The sequence below is a fragment of the Monodelphis domestica genome, chromosome 3 (assembly GCF_027887165.1).
Source record: "Monodelphis domestica isolate mMonDom1 chromosome 3, mMonDom1.pri, whole genome shotgun sequence".
Classification (NCBI taxonomy): domain Eukaryota; kingdom Metazoa; phylum Chordata; class Mammalia; order Didelphimorphia; family Didelphidae; genus Monodelphis; species Monodelphis domestica.
The window spans coordinates 177,597,867-177,620,193 of NC_077229.1; positions in this window are offsets into that span (position 1 = coordinate 177,597,867).

Here is a 22,327-nt window from a genome sequence, read left to right on the forward strand (position 1 = left end):
CTGATGCCTTTTTTATCTTTTATGAGAGTGTCACCGTCAGAGGATAGCAAGGGAGTGGTGGTGGGTTTTAATGGCCCATAGACAGTCTTGAGGGCATTGAAAAATTGTTTATAGTTTTTTGTATCAGCAAAGCGCTGGATTTCTTCTGCCTTTTTTTCCCACCATTGGTCTTGCATCTTCCTGATCTCACACTGTGCCATGGTTTGGAGAGACTTGAATCTGTCCTTTTTAGGAGCAGAGTTTGGGTTATTTTGCCACTCCATAAAGGCTTTGTTCTTTTTGCTCAATAGGTCTTCAATAGCAGTGTTGTTCTCCTCGAACCAGTCCTGGTGGTTGCGTTGTTTGGGGCCTAGGACTGCCTTTGATGTTTCCTTCACTGTGTCTCTGAACTGGTTCAACGGCTGAGAGGGCGATGCAGCAAAGCACTGTGGAGTGCTTAGGGCGTGTTGGAGCACAAAGGACAACACGGCCATCCAATGCAGCTGAGGAAGTCTCCAGGTGTAACGACTTTTCGTGACACTGGACCCAGGCTTCCAACGCCGAGAGAGTGGGACTGTCTCTGTGCACCGACTTTTCCACTTAAATCTCCGTCACGCACAAGTGTCTTTGTGCACACTCATTTATCATAGATGAAAACGCACAAAGACAATCGTCATCCTCGGTTACAGAGAGACTACTACTACATCATATGCTGTATTATTTTTATATCAGGATCCTGGATTATAAAGGCCCCAAATTAATTCCTGCGTATTAGGAAGAATCCCTGAGCCAGGTCTTGAATCTGGTTCCATTTAGTGTATAGATTTTTGTATCTCTTTGTCTTTAGGAATGTGGTCCTTAACATGTAAAACCCAGTGGAATTGCGTGTTGGCTACGGGAAGAGGACGGGAAGGTCTATTGTTAGCCTGAGACCTGAGAAGTAGGACTTTCCCTCAGGGGGGAACTTTCATGTAACAAGGTAAAAGCCGCAGGTTTAAATCTTTCTAGACTACAAGTTTAGGGTTTTCTAGATTCCATGTTGATGAACTCTATCCACTGAACAACCTGGGCTCTCACTCTACCTCTAACATTTCCTGGTTGCATAACCCTGAGCAAGTCATTTGCATCTTTGTTCCTTAGGTTACCTTTTAGTGCCTAGGACATATCTATTTCCTCATTAAAAAAAGCACATATGGCAATGAAGTTAATCTTTGTAATCCATCCAAGGACCAGATTCTTAGTATCCTTTCTGAAAGTACATAGCTCTGACTATGAGGTTAAACAGAGACCATAAGACTGAGGACAATTTTGCTTCCTCTCAGTTTCATGGGTTGCCAAATAATTCACTTCCTAGTGGGCAACCTTCCACTAAGGAGCCTCTCTGCACTAGGCCTTGGATGACAAACAAGGCCCTTAGAATCATACTTGACGCTTTTTTAGCCTGGTAGGAGCTATCAGAATCTGTACTCCACTGACAGTCCTGTCAGAAGTGAAGTGAGGGCTTATCAATGGAATATTTTTGTAAAGAAATATAGCGACCCTCCATGGGAGTCCTATATTATTTATCTGTGGGTAACCTGAGATGCAGAATGGAGACTAAGGAAATGGGAGAATAATAAAGACTCAAAGACAACAAGTTAGAAGATATGGGGAGTGATGTGAACTCCGAGGAAATGAGGAATAAGAGAATAGGTGGGGAGCACCAACTCCTTAATACTTCCTATGGTCAAGGGAGACTGAGTGTAAATAGGAAGTATGGGGGAGACAGCATCGCGAGGAAAGCAGGAAAAGATAGGACAGAGAGCTCTGAGGATCCAGAGAAGTAAAAAGAGAGAGAAGAGGAGGGAAGAAAGGGAATTCGCTCTTGTTCCCCAGTATTTATTGGAGGTTTTAGGAATGTAGATTGGGAGGAGATCAGCGAATAGGTAACATGGCATAGGTCTTAACATTGGTTGAATTGACAATGACAAGATCAAAGAGGAGGAGATTAATCCAACCCGGGCTTTGCAAATGAATGTACTCTGAGCCAAGGCAGCCTGTCAAGGCCCAGCCCATGAATTTGACTGTCCTATACTAGTCCTTTGGACTGTCCCTTTCCATACAATGAGCATTAAGAGGTCTGATCATGTGTTTGGTAAATGCATATACAGGATACAATATCAATACATCAACTATACTTTCCAGATGCTAACATGCCTGGTATGCTACAAGAAATACATATAGCAGTTTGAGAAATAAGAAATCACATAGGATGAGAGAAGGCATGAATGAGTTAAGTACTCACCCAGATGAAATCAGGGGCCTTCTGACGAATCAACAAAGAAAAAAAAGAACAACATGTTAGAGCCACTAGCAATATCAGAGATCCCCATTTGTGGGGCCTTGAACCACAAGATCCAACCTCAAACAGTGGCCTTTATCTGAGGTCTTGCTCTAAAGAGGAGTACTTGAAATGGAAACAACTACAAGCTATAACCTCACATCTACTAAATTGTTGATCATTTTTTAAATGTTCAGATTATTATTATTATTATTATTAAACCCTTACCTTCAGTCTTGGAGTCAATACTGTGTATTGGTTCCAAGGCAGAAGAGTGATAAGGGCTAGGCTGGGAAGTGTCTGAGACCAGATTTGAACCTAGGACCTCCCATCTCTAGGCCTGGCTCTCAATCCTCTAAGCTACCCAGCTGCCCTAAGATTATTTTTTAAATGTTTTTAAATGTTAAAATTCAATGTTGTTAGGGTTATGTTGAGAAAAAGGTATACTGTCACATTGTTAGCAGGAGTTGTAAATTATGTTAAACTGGAAAAAAACACAGAACTATTAAATAGTCAGAAAAACCACATCTTTAATCAGGAGAGGAGTGAGGTACAATTTTCTTAGGCCTCCACATAGAGTCAGGTGCTCAAAATCCACACAGAGCCCCAAGATTCTGGCTACTCTGGCTACTGACCCCTGAGAGTGCCAGGGCCCTAAATGACAGCTCCAAAGAATTTGGGGAACTTATGTGCCTCTTCAGGAACTGAGGATGATTGGCTTTACAATGGATACAAAGACTGAGGAGTCCTAGACAGGATTATTAGGGAGAGGCTGATGCTGTACAATGGACAGAAAAGGGAAAGATCCAGCCAACTGGAGTAGCTGGGCTACTGGAGAAAGGACTTTGACACAAAGGGGGAAACTACCAGGACAAAAAAAAGGGCACTTAACACCTGATGAAGTCTGCTAACTCCACCTAAAGTACTTTAAAATTCATTGTTAGACTGAAACTTGTGAAGTTGGGATTTCCACACTGGAGAAATTCTCCTGTAACCAGGTTCAAGCATGAGTTCTTCAGACCTCAGGCCACCACAAACTTGGGGTTCTATTAGATTCCACGTTGTCAATTGGAACAGCTCTTTTAAAAAAGCAAAACACAAGTCAACAATGGAACTGTTCATCCTCTTTGATCCACTGTCTCCAGTATTAGTATATAAGGTAGCCACTGAAAGTGGAAAAATACTTATCTCAATAGACTTTGATAAAGTAATGGCTGTGTGCCTAAATCAAAGAACTCTCCTCTGTTTGTAGTTGTTGATTACCTCCTGAGGCGGTAAAGAAACAGTCAGTACATTTTCCCCTGGCTAGTCATTGGTGGGTTGGACTTTGATAGGAAAACTAGCCCCTGGTGGGGTGGGGAGCCTAGAGAGCAGAGAACCCAGTGCAGAAAGAAAGTTAGTGATAAGCTCCATGTGATTAGACTTTCAGTCCCAGAGAGATAGTAAGTAATTAAGGGGGGATGGACCTGCGTGGAAACTGACAGGGGATGAGTCAGTGAGAGCTCAGGGTTGCTGGACACATCTGGGGACCGATTCTCAGCACTGTGTTGGTTTATGGATGTTTTGTCCAGGCACATATCCACTGTGGCAGATTAGAGCAGGTTCTGAGAATCTTCAAAACACAGCAGCAAATCAAAGGACAGACTTTATGTGTGCAAAGGGTGGGGAAAGAGTATCATTCTATAGAGTGTCAACATGGAATCCAGAGACCCCAAACTTGTAGCCTAGAAAGATTTGGTGATCCCCAGTTTACTTGGTTTGAAGTTGAAGACCCCAGGTTTGACCTTGTCACATGAGAGTTCCTCCCTGAGGGAAAGTCCTACTTCACTGCCTCTCAGACTAACAGACCTTGAGTTATTATATAGCACAGTAGGTAGCCCAGCAGTCTCATAAGCCCAAGGTTCCAGTTTGATCCTCAATCCAGGAATGTTGATATAATGGGAGAAGCTTCTTAAGCAAAAAAAAAAAAGAGGCATCTGATGGAATTAGCCATCCCCACTCAGAAATAACTCCAGGTCTCTTCCACCCCATTCCTCCATTACTTTTTTCACTTCCTAAACCAAAACAATCTTCCTTGGCTACCATGACTCCCCTGGAATGTGTAAGTGCCGTGAGGGCAAGGATTGCATCTCTTTGGTCTTAGTATCCCCCCTACCAGACTAGTTCTGTGCACAGCACCTAGTAATGGCATAATACATGTTTTTCATTCACTCATTCATTCATTCCTGGATTCTAAGGTTACTCTATGTCAACATGGAATCTAGAAACCCCAAACTCATAGCCTAGAAAGATTTGGTGATCCTCAGTTTACTTGGTTTGAAGGTGAAGACCCCAGGTTTGACCTTGTATCTGGAATAAACGGAGGGGGAGTAAAGCTTGAGGAGAATGGAAAGGTAGGAAGAGGCCAGACTATGAAAAGCTTTGACTGCCAAACAAAAGACTGACTATGTAATTCTGGAGGTAATAAGATGTTCCTGGCACACAATGAACAGGGAGAGGTTAGATCTAGGCATTAGAAAAATCACTTTGGCAGCTAAGTAGAGGGCATATGGGATGAGGGTGAAGCTTGAGGCAGGGAAACTGGTTAGAAAGTTATTTAAATAGCCCAGGCTAAAGGTGATGACTCACCTGTGCTGGTATGGTGGCAGTGTAACTAGAGAAGAGGTGTCAATGAGAAAGGTTATGAAAGCAGAAAAGATTTGGCCATGGATTTGTGTGGGTGAGGATGACAATGTGGTTGTGAGCCTGGATGACCAGGTGGCTGGTGATTCCCTGCCAGGCACTCAGATACAAATACAAGCAGAAAAAACTGCAGTCCCTGCCCTCAAGGAGTTTATATTCTAGTGGAGGAAGACAACACATAAAAGGAAACTGGAAAGAGAAAGGAGAGCAAGGCAGTAGATAAAGGTACCCATAATGTTTTAGCCTACTTCTAGTCCTGTGCTCTATATCTGATCCAGTGAGAATTTTGAACAGGTTAAAGGGGGAAGGGGCTAGAGATCTAACCACCAATCAAATCATTAATATTAGTAGGTAATAAGTGCTTTAATTAGAGTGAAGGGAGAGTTTATGGGATCTGATGACTTTTAAGTTGGAAGAGAGAAAGGGTGCAAACAAAAGTGACAATAAAATTTCTAGTTTGAATGACATGAAAAGTGTGAGACCATTAACTGAAAAGGAAAGTCAGAAGGAGAGACAGAAAAAGAGGTTAAGTTTGTTTTTAAAAGTATATTTATGATAGGTAAAACTGGATCACTAATGCATTGCTGGCAGAGTTGTGAATTGATACAACCATTCTGAAAGGGAATTTGGAATTATGCCCAAAGGGTTTTAAGAGCTTAAATTTAGGTTTTATGCTAACTATGATAGTTATAAAGTAATATTGTGGTCACCAATTTAAAAATATAACAGCTTAAGTCAAAATGACTTTTAGCAGCTTTATTTACAAAAAGGTAGAAATAATAAAAGTGGAAAAATGTAGATAAAGAGACAGATTCTAATAAGCCTACCAGCCTTTCTTCTGAGAAGTCAGGCTCAGCCCCAGCAGGGCTTCCCCAAGATTCTCTCTCTATGTGGATTTCCAGGTAATCCTCAGTCCCAAGTCCTAGTGGTATCTTTAGCCAGGGTTCCACCAATGTAGCCTCCTCCAAAGCCAAAGCTGGAATCTCAGCTATTCACCCAGCAAGCCAATGCAGGATCCAGGGAAAGTCTTCTTCAAGCCAGGAAAGGAATCTCTAGAACCAATCTCTCCAAATGCCAGGTAGGGAATCAGTCTCGGGAACCAGGACTGTAAAAGACTGCCTTCCCTTTGATCCAGCAATTCCACTACTGGGTTTGTATCCTAAAGAGATTTTAAATAATGGGAAAGGATCGGTTTGTACAAAAATATTGATAGTTGCATTTTTGTGGTGGCAAAAAATTGGAAAATAAGGGGATGCCCCTTAGTTCGGGAATGGATGAACAAATTGTGGCATAAGATGGTGATAGCATACTATTGTGCTATATGGAATGATGAACTGCTTGATTTCTATAAAAATTGGACCTGCATGAACTGATTTATTTATGAAATGAGCAGAACCAGGAGAACATTGTACACAGTCACTGAAACATTGTGGGACCATCAGATGTAATAGACTTTGTTACTACTAGCAATGCAATGATCCAGGACAATCCTGAGGGACTTATGAGAAATAACACTATTCATATCCAGAGAAAGAACTATGGGAGTAGAAACACAGGAGAAAACATATGATTAATCACTTATATGTACCGGTATATAATTTGGGGTTTAGGTTTTAAAAGATTATTACAAAAATCAATAATATGGAAATAGGTCGTGAGTGATAATATATGTATAATTCAGAGGAATTGCTTGTCAGCTCTGGGAGATCGGATGATAGAGGGGAGGGAAAGAATATGAATCATGGGAAATCATGGGAAAATATTTTAAAAATAAATAAATTTTAAACTCTTTTAAAAATAAAATAAATAAATAAAAGTGTATAAAAGAGGGTGGCTAGGAAGCTCAGTGGATTGAGAGCCAGACCTAGAGGTGGGAGGTCCTGAGTTCAGATGTGACCTCAGACACTTCCTAGTTGTGTGACCCTGAGCAAATCATTTAACCTCCATTACTTAGCCCTCATCACTCTTCTGACTTGGAACCAATATAATAGTATTTATTTTAAGATGGAAGGAAGGGTTTAAAGAAAAAAAAAGTGTAAGGGAATAGTTTCTAAAAGCCCAGGATCTAATAATCGGTATTAGATAACTAAGAAAAATTAAGCCAGCTCATAAATAAGTTCCCTAAATAAAAAGGAAACAAAGATGATGAACATTATATATCATGCCCCAGCCTGCTCTTTAAAAGTCAGTTCATTAAGTCACTATGGCAATTGAGTAAGGAAACATCTCTAGAAAAGTATATAGATAGATCTGACTATGAGGTACTTTTGCAGAAATATTGGTGGAAGGTTTGGAACCAACAAAAAAATAAAAAGAAATATATTCTTTAATACTACTTCCCAGAGTGAAGGAGCATTTATACCTTAAAAACCAATCTGAGATATTCATAGCCGCATTCTTTGTGATGACAAAAAAATTAGAAAAGGAGGGGATGCCATGTGATTGGGGCTGAACAAATTGTGGTATCTGTAGGTGATGGAATACTATTGTGCTTCAAGGAATGATGAACTGGAGGAATTCCATGTGAACTGGGATAACCTCCAGGAAGCGATGCAGAGGTAAAGGAACAGAACCAGGAGAACATTATATACAGAGACGGAAACACTGAGGTATAATCTAATGTAATGGACTTCTCCATTAGTAGCAATGCAGTGATTGAGAACAATTCAGAGGGATTTCTGAGAAAGAACACCATCGACCTTCAGAGGAAAATCTGTGGGAGTAGAAACACAGAAAAAACAACAACTGCTTGATCACACGGGTTAATGGGGATATGATTGGGGATGTAGATTCTAAACAATCACCCTAGAGAAAACATCAACAACATGGAAATAGGTTTTGATCAAGGATACATGTAAAACCCAGTGGAATTGCATGTCAGCTATGGGAAGGGGTAGGGGGAGAGGAGGAAAAGAATATGATTCTTGTAACCAAGGAAAAATGTTATAAATTGACTAATTAAATAAAATTTAAAAAAATAAACAAACCCAATCTGAGGACTGGAAAGACCTCCAGGAACTGATGCAGAGTGAAAGGAGCAGAAACAGGTGTAAAAATTAAAATCAAATCTCAAATAATAAAAAATTATTTTTTAGGAGATTTATTAATGACCATTAGAAATAAAGAAGATACAAAATAAAGACCACGTGCCCATGGCTGATTAGCCCATTTCAAAAATCCCCATTCACCACCGTCACCATGCTGACAGGAGGCCAAAGAGAGATGGAACCTTCAATGTCACTGCCTAATATCCCTTGTCTACAGGAAATACTTAATGACAGGAAGTCAGAGGGTTCCTGGGAAATGTGGTTCTTTTTTAGGGTAACAGATTTTCAATTATACACAGGAGAACATTGTACACAGAGACAGATACACTGTGGCCCAATAGAATGTAAGGGACTTCTCTACTAGCAGCAATGCAGTGATCCAGGACAATCCAGAGGAACTTAACGAGAAAGAACACTATCCACATCCAGATAAAGAACTGTGGGAGCAGAAATGCAGAAGAAAAACATGATTGATCCCATGGTTCGATAGGGATATGATTGGGGATGTAGACTCTAAATGATCACTCTATTACAAATATTAATAATATGCAAATAGGTTTTAAACAATGATACATGTAAAACCCAGTGGAATTGCTCATTGGCTCCAGGAGGGGGAAGGTAGAAGGGGAGGGAAAGAACACGAATCATGTAACCATGGAAAAATATTCTTAATTTAAATTTTTTAAAAAACCCATCTGAGAAATGAGGCAGTAGTAGGATGACAGCCATTTCGAGTGTCTAAACAACATGGATCAATACACCATCTCTTTAACACTGTTTCTCTTGGGGTGACAGATGGATATCAAAATGTTAAATTCTAAATCCAATCCAATTGATCCAATAAATACTTATTAAGTTTCTATTATGTGTCAGGCACTGTGCTAAATTTCTCAGGGTATAATTAATAAAAAGAAAGATTGTTCTTGTCCTCAAGGAATTTACAATCAAATGAGGAGGGGGAGGCGCCACACAAAAGGAGGTGGGGAGGAGGAGGACAAACATGGGAACTGAAACAGAAGCAAAAAGTCAAGGTTAAAACTATATAGGTTTTCTCACTTTAATGTTTTTAGAAACCAAGCCCTCCTTTCTTTTATGTGGTGATTTTGCTTGGGCTTTTTGTTTATTTTCCTCCTTACATCAGACTCCAGGTGAGTTCAAATTCATTTCAAACTGGCTTTATTCCATTTGTATTTATTAAGTACCTTTTTTTTTTCTAGTGACCTATGTATGGTGATTGGTTTGGATAACTTCTACAGGGATAAGTCTCTCTAGCAGTGCAGATGAACAACTGTTCAACAAGTTATGGTCTTTAAAAGTTGAGTAGGAACCCTGAGAGACTGAAACTTTTCCAGAATTACTTAGTATGTGCCAAAGGTGAGACTTGATCCTAAGTCTTCTTGACTCGGGCCAGTTCTCTCTCCACTACCTCTCACTGCCTCTATTTGATTACCTATGGGCCAATAATTGTGTTAGGTGCTATGAGGACAGAAGAATGTAACATAATCCCTACCCTCAAGGAGCCAACCAGTCAACACATGCCTAGAAGTTTGGCTGGCTACTGAACTAAGGGATTCAGCAATTGATTCTGAAACTGGAAAAGTAAAAGCAACATTAGTAGTATAATCTAAACAGTATCCTTGGAAACAATAGAAAAAGCCCTCTAAATTGTGTCACATATATACGTGGTCTCTTCAAACCAAGAAAGATGGCCAAAAAAGAGCTAAAACTGGGTCTGAGAGACAGTAGACATGAGAAGGGAGGGAAGACTGGCTGCAGAGTCAGATAGCAGAGAGCCTTGGGCTACAGAAAGCCTTGGGCTGGCCCCCACTACACTCAAACTTTATCTCTTTACCAGCTGGACCTCCTCTAACAGTTAAACCACCCAGGCCCCAGTTATATACTCAGTTGATGCCAGAAGTGAACTCAGGAGGGTTATCTTTAATTTATAAAGTCCCAGCCCTACCATATCTGATTCACTCAACCTCCCTGGTTTCTTTTTAAAACTAATCTGTTTCGCAATTAATTTTAAAGGAGTATGTAAACTAAGAATACCCTATTCATGCAGAAGAATCCTTTTTAAATATATATATATATATATATATATATATTTTAGAATATTTTTCCATGTTTACATGATTCATTTTCTTTCCATCCCCTCTTCTCTCCCCACTCTCAGAGCCAACAAATAATTCCACTGGGTTGTACAAATGCTGTCACTTGATACCTATTTCCATATTATTCATTTTTGCTATAGAGCGATTTTTTAAAAGCCTATACCCCAAATCACATACCCATATATACATGTGATAAGTGATGTCATAAGTTTTGCTTTTGCACTTCTACTCCCATAGTTCTTTCTTTCAATGTGGACAGCATTCTTTTACCCAAGGTCCTTCAGGAATGTACTGGCCTATCACATTGCTACTAGTAACAAGGTCTTTTACATTGGATTTTTCCATGTTTTACTTTCTGTATACAATGTTCTTATGGTTCTGCTCATTTCACTTTGCATCAGTTCATTGAGGTTCTCCCAGTTCATGATCTCTAGATCATCAATCCTTACAGTACAATAGTACTCCATCACCATCAGACACCATAATTTGTTCAGCCATTCCCCAATTGATGGACACCCTCTCATTTTCCAATTTTTTGCTACCACAAAGAACAAGGCTATGAATATTTTTGTACATGTCTTTTCCCTTATTATCTCTTTGGGGTACAAACCCAGCAGTGCTATGGCTGGATCAAAGGGTATGCATTCTTTTAAAACCCTTTGCTTATAATTCCAAATTGCCTTCCAGAGTGGCTAGATTAATTCACAACTCCACCAGCAATTCATTAGCATCTCAATTCATGCAAAAGAATCCTAATCATTCTTTACTCCACTTTTTGTTAACTAAGTCAATCATTTTACTTCAACTGTCTAATACATTTGAGTTTATAACTTCTTTTCTTATATCCAAAAAGTATCATCTTTACTTGTCCATTTTAAATGGCATATTTATATCTTTTGCTTTTATATCACTTTCGTTCCCAAGTACATCATTTTCTCCTCTCCAACCCAATGAGCATTTCCTTGTGACAAAGAACAAAAAAGAAAAAGAAAATAAAAGTCCAACAAAACTATCCAACACTTTTTTTAAAAAAACCCTTACCTTCTGTCTTGGAGTCAATACATAGTATTGACTATGTATTATCTATGTCTTGGAGTGAATACTATGTACTATGTATTGACTCCAGGACAGAAGAGTGGTAAGGGCTAGGCAATAGGGGTCAAGTGACTTGTCCAGGGTCACACAGCTAGGAAGTGTCTGAGGCCAGATTTGAACCTAGGACCTCCCATCTCTAGGCCTGGCTGAGCTACCCAGCTGCCCCCTATCCAACAAATTTGATAGTATAAGGGATGTTCCACATCCAGAGACTCTCATTTCTAAAAAAAATGAACAATAAAGCATTTATTGATCACTTACATGATGCTAAATGTTGGGGATATAATTACCCCCAAAATAAGACAATCCTTGATCTCTACAAGTTCACATTCTAAAGGGAGAGATAACAGAGAGTGATTTCAGATCCAGGTCAGGTGGAAAGGTGATAATGCCTCTTCTTTAATGTCATTTCTGTTAATAAAACAATATATTTCTATTATTGAACTATCTGATAGTGACAAAGACTGGTGACAAGAACTTTGTTTGTGTGGCTGCAGAATTCACAGATTGTCAGGGCACATCTCTATAGAGCATGCTTCCCCAGTGGCTATAGGGATTGGACTTCAATCACAGCTATTCCCCAGGTTCTTGGGTTCAGAGTCTAGTTATCTCTTTTTGGGTCAAGGTGATGATGGTGATTTGACTTGCCTGGAAATGTCTCCTCCCATTTCTCCCTGAGGGTGACTTACTGCTGTAGCTGGGCTGACTTGCCTGCCCCATTGGTGGCAGTTGCTTGGTTATTGATTGAGATGGCCATTCCCTTCTCCACAGGTGTTGCTTTTCCAAATGATAGCTGTGAGGGTTGGGTTGGAAGCAAAACTAGTGGCCTCCAGGGTGCTACCACTCTGGTGAATTACTTCCCACTTGGTAGCAGCTGGTGCTGTGATGATGAAGAAGGAAGGGAATGGATATACTCAATTTTTCTCTTCTCCAGGTTCAATCTTGGTAATTATAATTAAATAGAATTCAGTTTTAAGGTTTTAAAAAATTGTCATTCTTTCCATTTACCTAATACCCTTTTATGGAATAATTTTCAAAGGGAAAATCTTAAAAATTCAGTTTCTTGTGTAACACTGATTTCTGTGGCCTTCACTGACTGAAAGACTAGGTAAGTTGGACTTCACCCTTCCCCAGGATGCCCTGGCATCCTTATGGATGTTTGGGGCATATAGATTCTTTCCAAATGGTTCCTGCTCCCATTCCTCCCTGCCCCAACCACCTCTATCTTCCAGAAAAGTGTGGTAGTTAAAAATTAGTTTTTCTGCTAGAAGTATTATATTTTATGAAGTTTATTAAAGATTAAGAATGAAAGAAAATACAAGTAAGAAAGAATGTGCCTAGGAGGGCTGAAAGGCCCATTCAATTTCACTTACATCATGAGAGACACGTCTGCTTGGAAGCGGAAGTAGGACAAGAGCTCAGTAGGCTTTTACAGCCAGTTAAATAGAAATTTTGATCTCGCCCAAGTGGAAATCTCAGTGAGATTAGAAGGCATCTCGGGAACTAGAGCAAGGACTTCTGGGGATTGAAGTCCAGGGTTCAAATCTCCATTTTTACATTTCTCTGTACGATCTTCGTTGAAAAAAAAAATTTTTTTCCCCCAAAAGGATCATGAAAACATAATCAACCTAAAGATTACAATAATTTGAGGATAAGAGGGAAAAAAAACAAAACCAATAATTGCTGGACACATTGACAAAAAGCCAGTTAGGGGGCAGTCCCCTTTGGCATGAAAGTATAGATACAAATAAATAAATGTTCAATCAACCACAGCCAAAGTTCATTTTGATCTTCTTGTGCAGCTTGTGGTCTGGAGGCATCTTCATGGTGTCTTCTACAAACAGTTCAGTTTCTGGATTCAGAGCAGTAGAGTCTTTCTTTACCTAAAAATTTTCTTTAAAGGAATTTAAACTTTGCAATTTAAAATAATATTTTTACATTTCCCCGTTAAAAGGGTGATTGAAAAATACAGGCTCACTTAGGGATGCATGGCTGAGTTATGAGGTATATGAATCAATTGCCGAGATAAATTAAAAGGACATCAGAAAAATCCAAATAAAAAAAATTACTGGATGAAAATATAGACTATCAAAGTCTTAATGCTGGTGACATGTGCTTCAAATATAAAAAGGAGAGAAAAAAACTGAAATAGTATATTGCACATGCAAGAAAAATGTAATAAAAGAGTTTTAAAAATAAAACTGTAGCTTATAATCATTGACACGCTATGTCAGCTAAGAAAATATAGAATGCAAGGCTTTTTCACCAAAAATGAGATCCATTTCCTCTTCATACCTGGCCATGATCCACTGTGAGTGAAAGCAAATGAATTGAGCAGTAGTACAAATGTGTAGTTATCAATATCCCCAAAATTCTCAATAGCCCAATTAATTACAATAACAAACAAACACACTATCATATTTCACATAAGTTGCTGTATGGTGTTTTTAAAAGCCTATGAATTGATGGATATTTGTCACAATTTTTACAAACGTAGGAAATCTTTCAACCTTGGCAAATACATTTTTAAACAAAGTAAAACTCTTTTTGGGTTTAGAACATCATCAAGAAATATAGATATCATTCTGGTGGAAGTAAAATGAGCTGAAGAGTATAAATGAGAGATGCTCCTTTTTTGGAGGCTTTTTAGGGGTACAAATGCCCTGAGATTAACTGCCCAACTTCCATTCACATTTTTAGAAATGCAGGAAGGTTGGAGGTTATAAAACGTATTTCACTTCAGCTGTTAAAATGGGCCTTACCTCGTGGTAGGGGCAGGCAAAAATGACCAGAGATTAAGAAAAAAATTCTAAAAATCATGTCTAAAGAACCCTTAAAATCAATTGAGATATTTAGCACATTAATTTTTCCAAAGTTTGTTATAGCAATGTTTCTGATGGAGTCCATCTATCCTCCATGTGACAATTTACAAAGTCAAAATAGAAAAGCTGTTTTGTTTTGCTTTTTTAATATGGGCTTACTCAATGTTTGTTCAGTATGGTTATAGGGGGAAAGCAACAGAATATAACAGTAGTTAAAACTCAGTACATTAAAATGGTTCAGTGTAACAGAATAGCATGGTATGTAGTAATATATGAACTTAAAATCACAAAGTTAAAATTTAAACAAAGCAATCAGTAAAATGCAATAGAATACAGAGATTTTTATAAAACATTGGAGTCTGAAAAGCCTAAAAATATAACCTCTAGTCTCTTTAAAGTTCCTTGGGTTTTTATCCATTTAGATGCCTATTGTCAGAAGGCAGAAGATTGGTATGGGCTAGGTAATGGTGTTTAAGTGACCCGCTCAGGGCCACACCACCAGCAACTGTCTGAGGCCAGATTCCAACCCAGGACCTCCCGTCTCTAGGCCTGGCTCTCAATTCATTGAGCTGCTGAGTTTCCTCCCCATAGTAAGAGTGGATTTTAGGAATTTCAAAGTCAGCTAAAGAGTTGCAGGAAGCTGAATTTTTTCCCTGGCATGCAGGTGAAATAAATGAAATTACCAGAATAGTCAAAAGATATCCTTTTAAATAGCCCATTGCTTATAAGTTCCTGTTTGGAAAAGTCTCTTCCTTCTTTCCCTTTCTTTCTCCCTTCCTATGATTCCCCTGCCCCTAGTCCACATTGAGGCTAATCTTAGCCTAAGGGAAAATTACCCCAGTTTTTTACCAGCTGGTTTTTGATCCTGAAGAAATTGGGTCTGCTACCAGCAGCCTCGGTGATGAGCTGTCTGGGTCTTGGGCGCAGAAACAGTCAGGCAGTGGCCGGGAGGGCGGGGCAGCAATTGCTGGGGCGCAGAAGCGGTCTGCTCTAAGGCTAGCGTTTTCTGGGGTGGGCGAGCGGGTCACCAGGTGAGCGAGATCTGAGTCAAACAGGTCCGGATGCTGGGAACAGGAGCTGAGCTGAGCCAGCCGGTGGGAAAGGCTCAAGAAAATCCAAAGCGGATGGCTGCAGGCCAGAGCTGATTAAGATGGTTTTCTAAAAAAGCATCTTGGAGAAACGTGGCTTAAAAAACAAACAAACTAGGCACTAGCTATTAAAGGCTGAACTAAGTTACAGAAGATTGAGGGTATTTTGTTTTCCTGAAATGGTTATGCCAAACTATGGCATTTAAAAATTAGTTTCTCTTTTAGAAGTATTATATTTTATGAGGTTTATTAAAGATTAAGAATTAAAGAAAATACAAGTAAGAAAGCACTTGCCTAGGAGAGCTGAAAGGCCCATTCAATTTCACTTACATCATGAGAGATGCGTCTGCTTGGAATCGGGAGTAGGACGAGAGCTCAGTAGGCTTTTACAGCCAGTTAAATAGAAATTTTGATCTCACCCAGGTGGAAATCTCAGTAAGATTAGAAGGCATTTTGGGAACTAGAGCAAGGACTTCTGGGGATTGAAGTCCGGGGTTCAAATCTCCATTTTTTACAAAAGGAGAGAAATGATCAGAGCTTAGCAAAGTTCCTATACACCTCAACAATATTTCCAAAGACCAAGAACTAAGTCCAAAACCCACATTGGGCTTGAGTCCCAGATGTCCAGACTTTTCAAGACTCTCCTACTAGGCTGGTTGGTTGCAACATCCCACCTGGAATCCTGGCCCAATGACTGAAATTCCAGGTTCTGGTGGGAATCACTTAGTGTACCTTGAACTGAGAAGGATAAATGACACAGAACAGAAATAAACACCTCCAGACTCATTTCTTGGAGCAGGAGTCAAGGAGAGGGAGAATAGAAGAAAGTGCATCCCTTCTCATGAAACTACAGCTGTGGGTGAACAGAGATTTTTACCCTCCATATAAGAGGGCAGTAAGTAAGCAGAAAGGGTGAGCAGAGAGAGGGACTGCCTCACAATGTCACCAGTTTAAAGATGCAGCCTGTTTTGATCAGGCAGTTGATCAAAGGAGGACACTTCTACATACCTAGTAGGGGACACAAAATGTTTCCGTTTAGTAGTGTTACAAGGGAATCACTTTAAAAGACTGATATATATTAATTTAAGGTCACCAAGGAATTCAGCTATGTAATTCCTAAATGAAAACTCAAGCCAGCAGTCAATCTTTTATGGAGTTTAATTACAATAGGAGGAAGAAAGGAATTAGAGATAGAGAAAGAGAAAAAGGGAGAGAAGGGAATAGGGCTTAAATACCCCTTCTGTTTAGGCTGGGCCAAAAGGCCCAAGCCCTTAGATAGCTGGGGCAAAGAAAAGAGATCAGTCCCTATTACTCACGTGACCAAATGGAGAAACAGTCTCAGAGGCCCCCACCTTCAGCTTCCTTCAGAGCAAGCTTCTCAGAGTACACTGCCACCACTCCGATCAACTCCTCAACCACCACCACCACGAGTCTTCAGACCCCCCTGATCTTTAAGGAAACCATCCAAGTTGCCTCCCCTCAGTTCTCACATCTACCAATCACTGTCCATCAATTTTCCTGTGCCAATGGAGGCTCTAGCTTAACCCAGGACCGCCCAGAGGCTTTGCACATGTCTGTTGAAGGTCATATTTTCAAATGATTAAATCTTTGCTCCTTTGCTACAGCCCTTTCTAAATCCTGTTAACCTGAGTAGGGTAGAGATTGGAATAATTAAATTTTGATCTAGGCTGCAGCCCTTACTCAATCCTGTTAGGACTGAATAGGGTGGAGATTGATTCCAAGTATCTCCATTGTATCAATTCTAAAATCAATCATGACTCAAAGAAATTCCTGTTCTATGCTTAAGCATAGGTCAAAGTCCTTTCCATTGTTCAGCAAAAGGTTTCTGTCCTAAAGTAATCTTAAGAAGGGAAGAGAAGGAACCTCCCATGCCAATGGGGTTCCCATTCCAATAGACTATCAGTAAGAAATTTTCCAAGTATGAAATATCCCAATGGTGAAATTTCCAACATTTATAAGTCTAAGGAATTTTGAGGTTTACAGTAGGCATACTCCAAAGGCCCTATTACACTTAAAAACAACAATAACAACAATAAAACAAGTCCTTTAACTTCCATCTTAGACTCAATATTATGTATTGATTCCAAGGCAGAAGAATGGTAAGGGCTAGTCAATGGGATTAAATGACTTGCCCAAGGTTTCACAGCTAGGAAGTGTCTGAAGCCAAATCTGAACCCATGTCCAGACCTGGCACTCTATCCACTGTGCTAGCTAGCTTCCCCTTTGAGGCACTTTTGAACCTTACTCTAGATCCAGTGTCTTCACTGAACCACCATTTCCCCTTTTTTCAAAAAATAGATTTACTAAACTAATTATTCAGGGAATATTATTCATATTATTTATCTGAATTTTGGCAAACTACTTGATGAAATAGTTTATACTATTGTAAAAATGGAGATTTGAACCCCAGAAGTCCTTGGCCATTTTCCAGAATGCTTTGTAACCTCACCTGAATTCCCACCTGGGCCTAGAACAGAAATTGTAATTAGACTGACTCTCCACCTAGTTTGGATCTCTCTCTCGGCTTCCACTTCTAGGGACACGCGTCTCCCAAGATGTAGTGAGTGAAACTGAATGGGTCTTTCGGCCCTCCTAGCCATGTGCTTTCTTATTTTGTATTTTCTTTATTTCTTAATCTTTAATAAACCTCATAAAAATATAATACTTTTATTACTAGAAACTAAATTTTAATTGTAACACTATCAAATTTGTAGAAGAAACAGATATGAGACAGATAATGAACATATTGCATAAGAGAATCAAGAGCCAAAATGATCATGGTAACCTAGAACATTGAACTGAAACTTAAAACAATTAAATTGAATAGGAATTAATGTAAAGTCTTACACTTGGATTCAAAAAACCAACATCATAAGTACATGATGAGAGAGGCCATCTTGTGCAGCAATTTATTTGGAAAAAATCTGGTAGGAACAGCTAAGTGGCTTAGGAAATAGAGAGAACTATGGAGATGAGAGATCTTGAATTCAAATGTACCCTCAGACATTCCTTACTGTGTAACCTTGAACAAGTCACTTAAGACCAGTTGCCTAGCCCTTACCACTCTTTTGTTTTGGAACCAATACTTAGTATCAACTCTAAGACGAAAGGTAGGGTTTAAAAAAAAAAGAGGGACAGAGATAAGATGGTAGAGAAGATATACAAACCCACCTGATCTCTACCAAATTACCCTCCAAAAATCTGATATGATACCCCAAAATGAATTCTGAAACAGCACAGCCCACAAAAAAGACAGAGTGAAAAAAATTTTCAGCCCAACCAACTTAGAAGTCCAACATGGAAGGTCTATTGCACCAGAATGGAAATGGAGTGCAAATCAGCATGCCAAGGCAGGTCCCACTGTAGCAAATGGCATTGGGGGTAGCTGAATCAGTAGCAAAGGCCTCTGGAGCTCTCAGCTACAGATGGAAATGTGGGTTCAGACAACTGCTTAGAAGATGGCAAAGGTCTCTTTGTCAGATCCAGGTGACAGTCTTAGGTTGGGTGAGAAAGGGCACCAGCATGCACCAGAACTTGTGGTCACAGGGGAACAGGGGGTCTGGTCACAATTCTAAGGCAGAAAAGAGTACTTGTGGTTACTCACAGACCAGAGAACAGGCTAGGAGAGTACTAAACACACCTCTCCTCATATCATACCACTTTGGAAGAATTGAAAGCAGATGGATCTCCAGAGCGAGTTCTGAATGCAACTGCACAAAGGACCTGAAGCTTGGAAGAGTGCTCCCTTCACCACAGTTACAAAGCCCTATTTTAACTGTTTTTTTTTTTTTTAATTTAAAATAAAATTTTCTTTTTTGGCTGGAAAATGAGCAAACAACAAAAAAAGAAACAGCATAAAAAGTTATTTTGGTGACAGGGAAGATCAAAACAAAAACTCAGAAGACAGCAAAATTAATACTGCTGCATCTAAACCCTCAAAAAAAAAATATGAGTTGGCTTCAAGCTCAGAAAGAATTATTAGAGGAACTCAAAAAGAATTTTTTAAATCAAATAAGAGAGGTAGAAGAAATGAGTGATATAGAAAAATCATGAAAAAAGAGTCAATGGCTTGATAAAAATACCTTAAAAAAAACAGAATAAACCAATTAGTAAAACAGGCATACAAATTCACTGAAGAGAACATCTTAAAAAGTAGAACTGACCAAATGGATATGGTATAAAACCTCACTCAAAAAAATCATGCCTTAAAAATTAGAATTAGATAATTGGAAACTAATGACTCCATGAGACATCAAGAAATAATCAAAGTCAAAGGAATGAAAAAATAGAAGAAAATGTGAAGTATCTCATTGGAAAAACAACTGACCGGGAAAATAAATCCAGGAGAGGTAATCTAAAAATTAATGGACTACCTGAAAGCTATGATTAAAAAAAAAAAAGAGCTTAATCGTCATCTTTCAAAAAACCATGGAGGAAAACTTCGCCAATATTCTAGAACCAGATGGTAAAATAGAAATTGAAAGAGTCCACTGATCATGTCCTAAAAGAGATCCCAAAAAGGTAACTCCCAGGAATATTATAACCAAATTCCAGAACTTCTAGGTTAAGGAGGAAATATTACAAGCAACCAAAAAGAAACAATTTAAATATTATGGAACCATAGTCAGGAAAACAGAAGATTTAGCAGCTTCTACATTAAAGGATCAGAGAGACTAGAATAAGAGATTCCAGAGAACAAAAAAGCTAGAACTTCAATCAAGAATCACTTACTCAGCAAAACTGAGCATAATCCTTCAGTGAAATAGGACTTTCCAACATTCCTGATGAAAAAGATTAGAGTTGAATAGAAAATTTGATTCTCAATAAGAAGACTCAAGAGAAGCATAAAAAGGTAAACAGGAAAGATAAAACAAATTACATTCAATAAAGTTAAACTGTATACAAACCTACATGGGAAGATGATCCTTTTAACTCCTAAGAACTTTTTCATGATTAGAGTGGTTAGAAGGAGTATATAGAGACAGAGGGCAAGGATGAGTTGAATAATATGGGATAATATCTAAAAATAAGATAAAATTAAGGCATGAGCAAAAAGGAATCCATTGAGACAAGGGGGAAGGGAAACACAGAATGCAGTAAATTATTGTACATAAAAGAGGCATTAAAGAGCTTTTACAGCGGAGGGGAAGATGGGGGAATTGGGGAGAGGAGCATGTGAACCTTACTCTCATTGGAATTGGCTCAGTGAGGGAACAATATACACCACCAATTGGGTATAGGAAGCTATTATACCAATGGTAAAACAGGAAAGAAAGGGAATAAAAGAAGGAAGGGTGGGTCAGATAGAAAAGTGGGCAATGTGGTGGTCAGAAACTAAATAGTGGAAAAAGGATGAAAAGTAATACATAGTAATTATAATGATAGAAAAATTCTTTACAACTCCCTCTAAAAAAGGTCTCATTTCGCAGGTTCATGGACAAATGAGTCAACCATATAAGAATACAAGTCATTCCTCAATTGATTAATAGTCAAATGATATGAACAGGCAGTTCTCAGACAAAGTAATTAAAGTTCTCAATAGTTAGGCCAAAAAAAAGTTCTAAATGGCTATTCAAGAACTGCAGATTAAAACAACTCTAAGGTACCACCCCATACCCATCACATTGGCTATTGGACAGAAAAGGAAAACATTTTTAAAAGATTTGGAGTACTCCTTTGCATAGATGGGAGATACAAGGGTGTGGCTCAACACATCTACTTTCTGTTTTTGTTTTTTGTTTTGTTGGGTTTTTTTTAAATCCTTTCCTTCCATCTTAGATTTAATACTATGTATTGGCTCCAAGGCAGAAGAGTGGTAACAGCTAGGCAATGGGGGTTAAGTGACTTGTCCAGGGTCACAAAGCTAGGAAGTATCTGAAGTCAGATTTGAACCCATGACCTCTCATCTCTAGGCCTGGATCTCAATCCACTGAGTCACCTAACTGCCCCTATTTTCTGTCTTTTTTGATGTATTGATTGGTTTTGCTGGGTTTTTTTTTTTAAGACTCTTTTCCCTTTAAAAATATTATTTGTTGCATAAGTTGGCTCTTGGAGAGAGGGATATGGAGAAAAATTTAGTGATTAAAAAAAAGGTATCAATAAAAATTTATTTTAAAAAATAAAGATCTGAGGCATTTAATGGACTACAATATTTATTTTGAAAATGAAAAACTCTTACCTTCTATCTGACAATCAATACTATGTATTGGTTCCAGGGCAGAAGAGCAGTAAGGGATAGGTAATGGGGCTTAAGTGATTTGCCCAAGGTCATACAACTATGAAGTGTCTGAGGAGGCCAGATTTGAACCCAAGACCTCCCATCTCTAAGTATGGCACTCAATCCACTGAGTCACCTAGTGTCTTCAAAGGGACACAATATTGATAAGATTCAGCAGGATGATGTGGCAGTCAAAAATGCTCATGAGTTTTAGATTGTACAAAGAGAGACCCAATTTCCACAGAAAAGGAGTTGAAAGCCTCTTTCTGACCTAGTCATACCATATTTTCACTATTGTGTTCAGCTCTGGACGTAACAGTTTAAGAAAGACATTATTGATCTGGAGAACAGAAGAAGACAACCAAGATGGTCTGGATCAGCATTGGCGAATCTTTTAAAGATCACATGCCCAAACTTCACCTTCGGTGAGCCCCACACATTACCCCAGAGAGCAGATGGAGGAAGTGCTCAGTTTAGGCATGTTAGATTTAAATTAATATCTTTAAGTTCTTATTTTCCATAAAGTTTATTAATAATCACTTGAAATAGACATGGTAGATAAGCATAGATTTAAAGTCAGGTGGAACATGCAAAAAAAGTCCTTGGGCTCCTATGGAAAGGGAGAAAGGAGCAGCCCCCTCTGGATGCTCCAGCATGCATGCCATAGACTTTCCACCATGGCTAAAGGACCTGGAAATACTCTGGAAAACACCAGACTGGGGACGGAGGGGAGAGAATGGAAAGGACTGATTTTTTTCAAGTACTTGGGAAGCTATCAAATGAAAGAGGGATTAGATTTATTCTACTTGCTGCAGAGGGTAGAATCAAAAGCAAATGGTTCCTAGCTAGGTGACCCTGTTCAAGTCATTTAACCCCAATTGTCTAACCCTTGCTATTCTTCTGTCTTAGGATTGATAACAAGACAGAAAGTAAGAGTTTAAA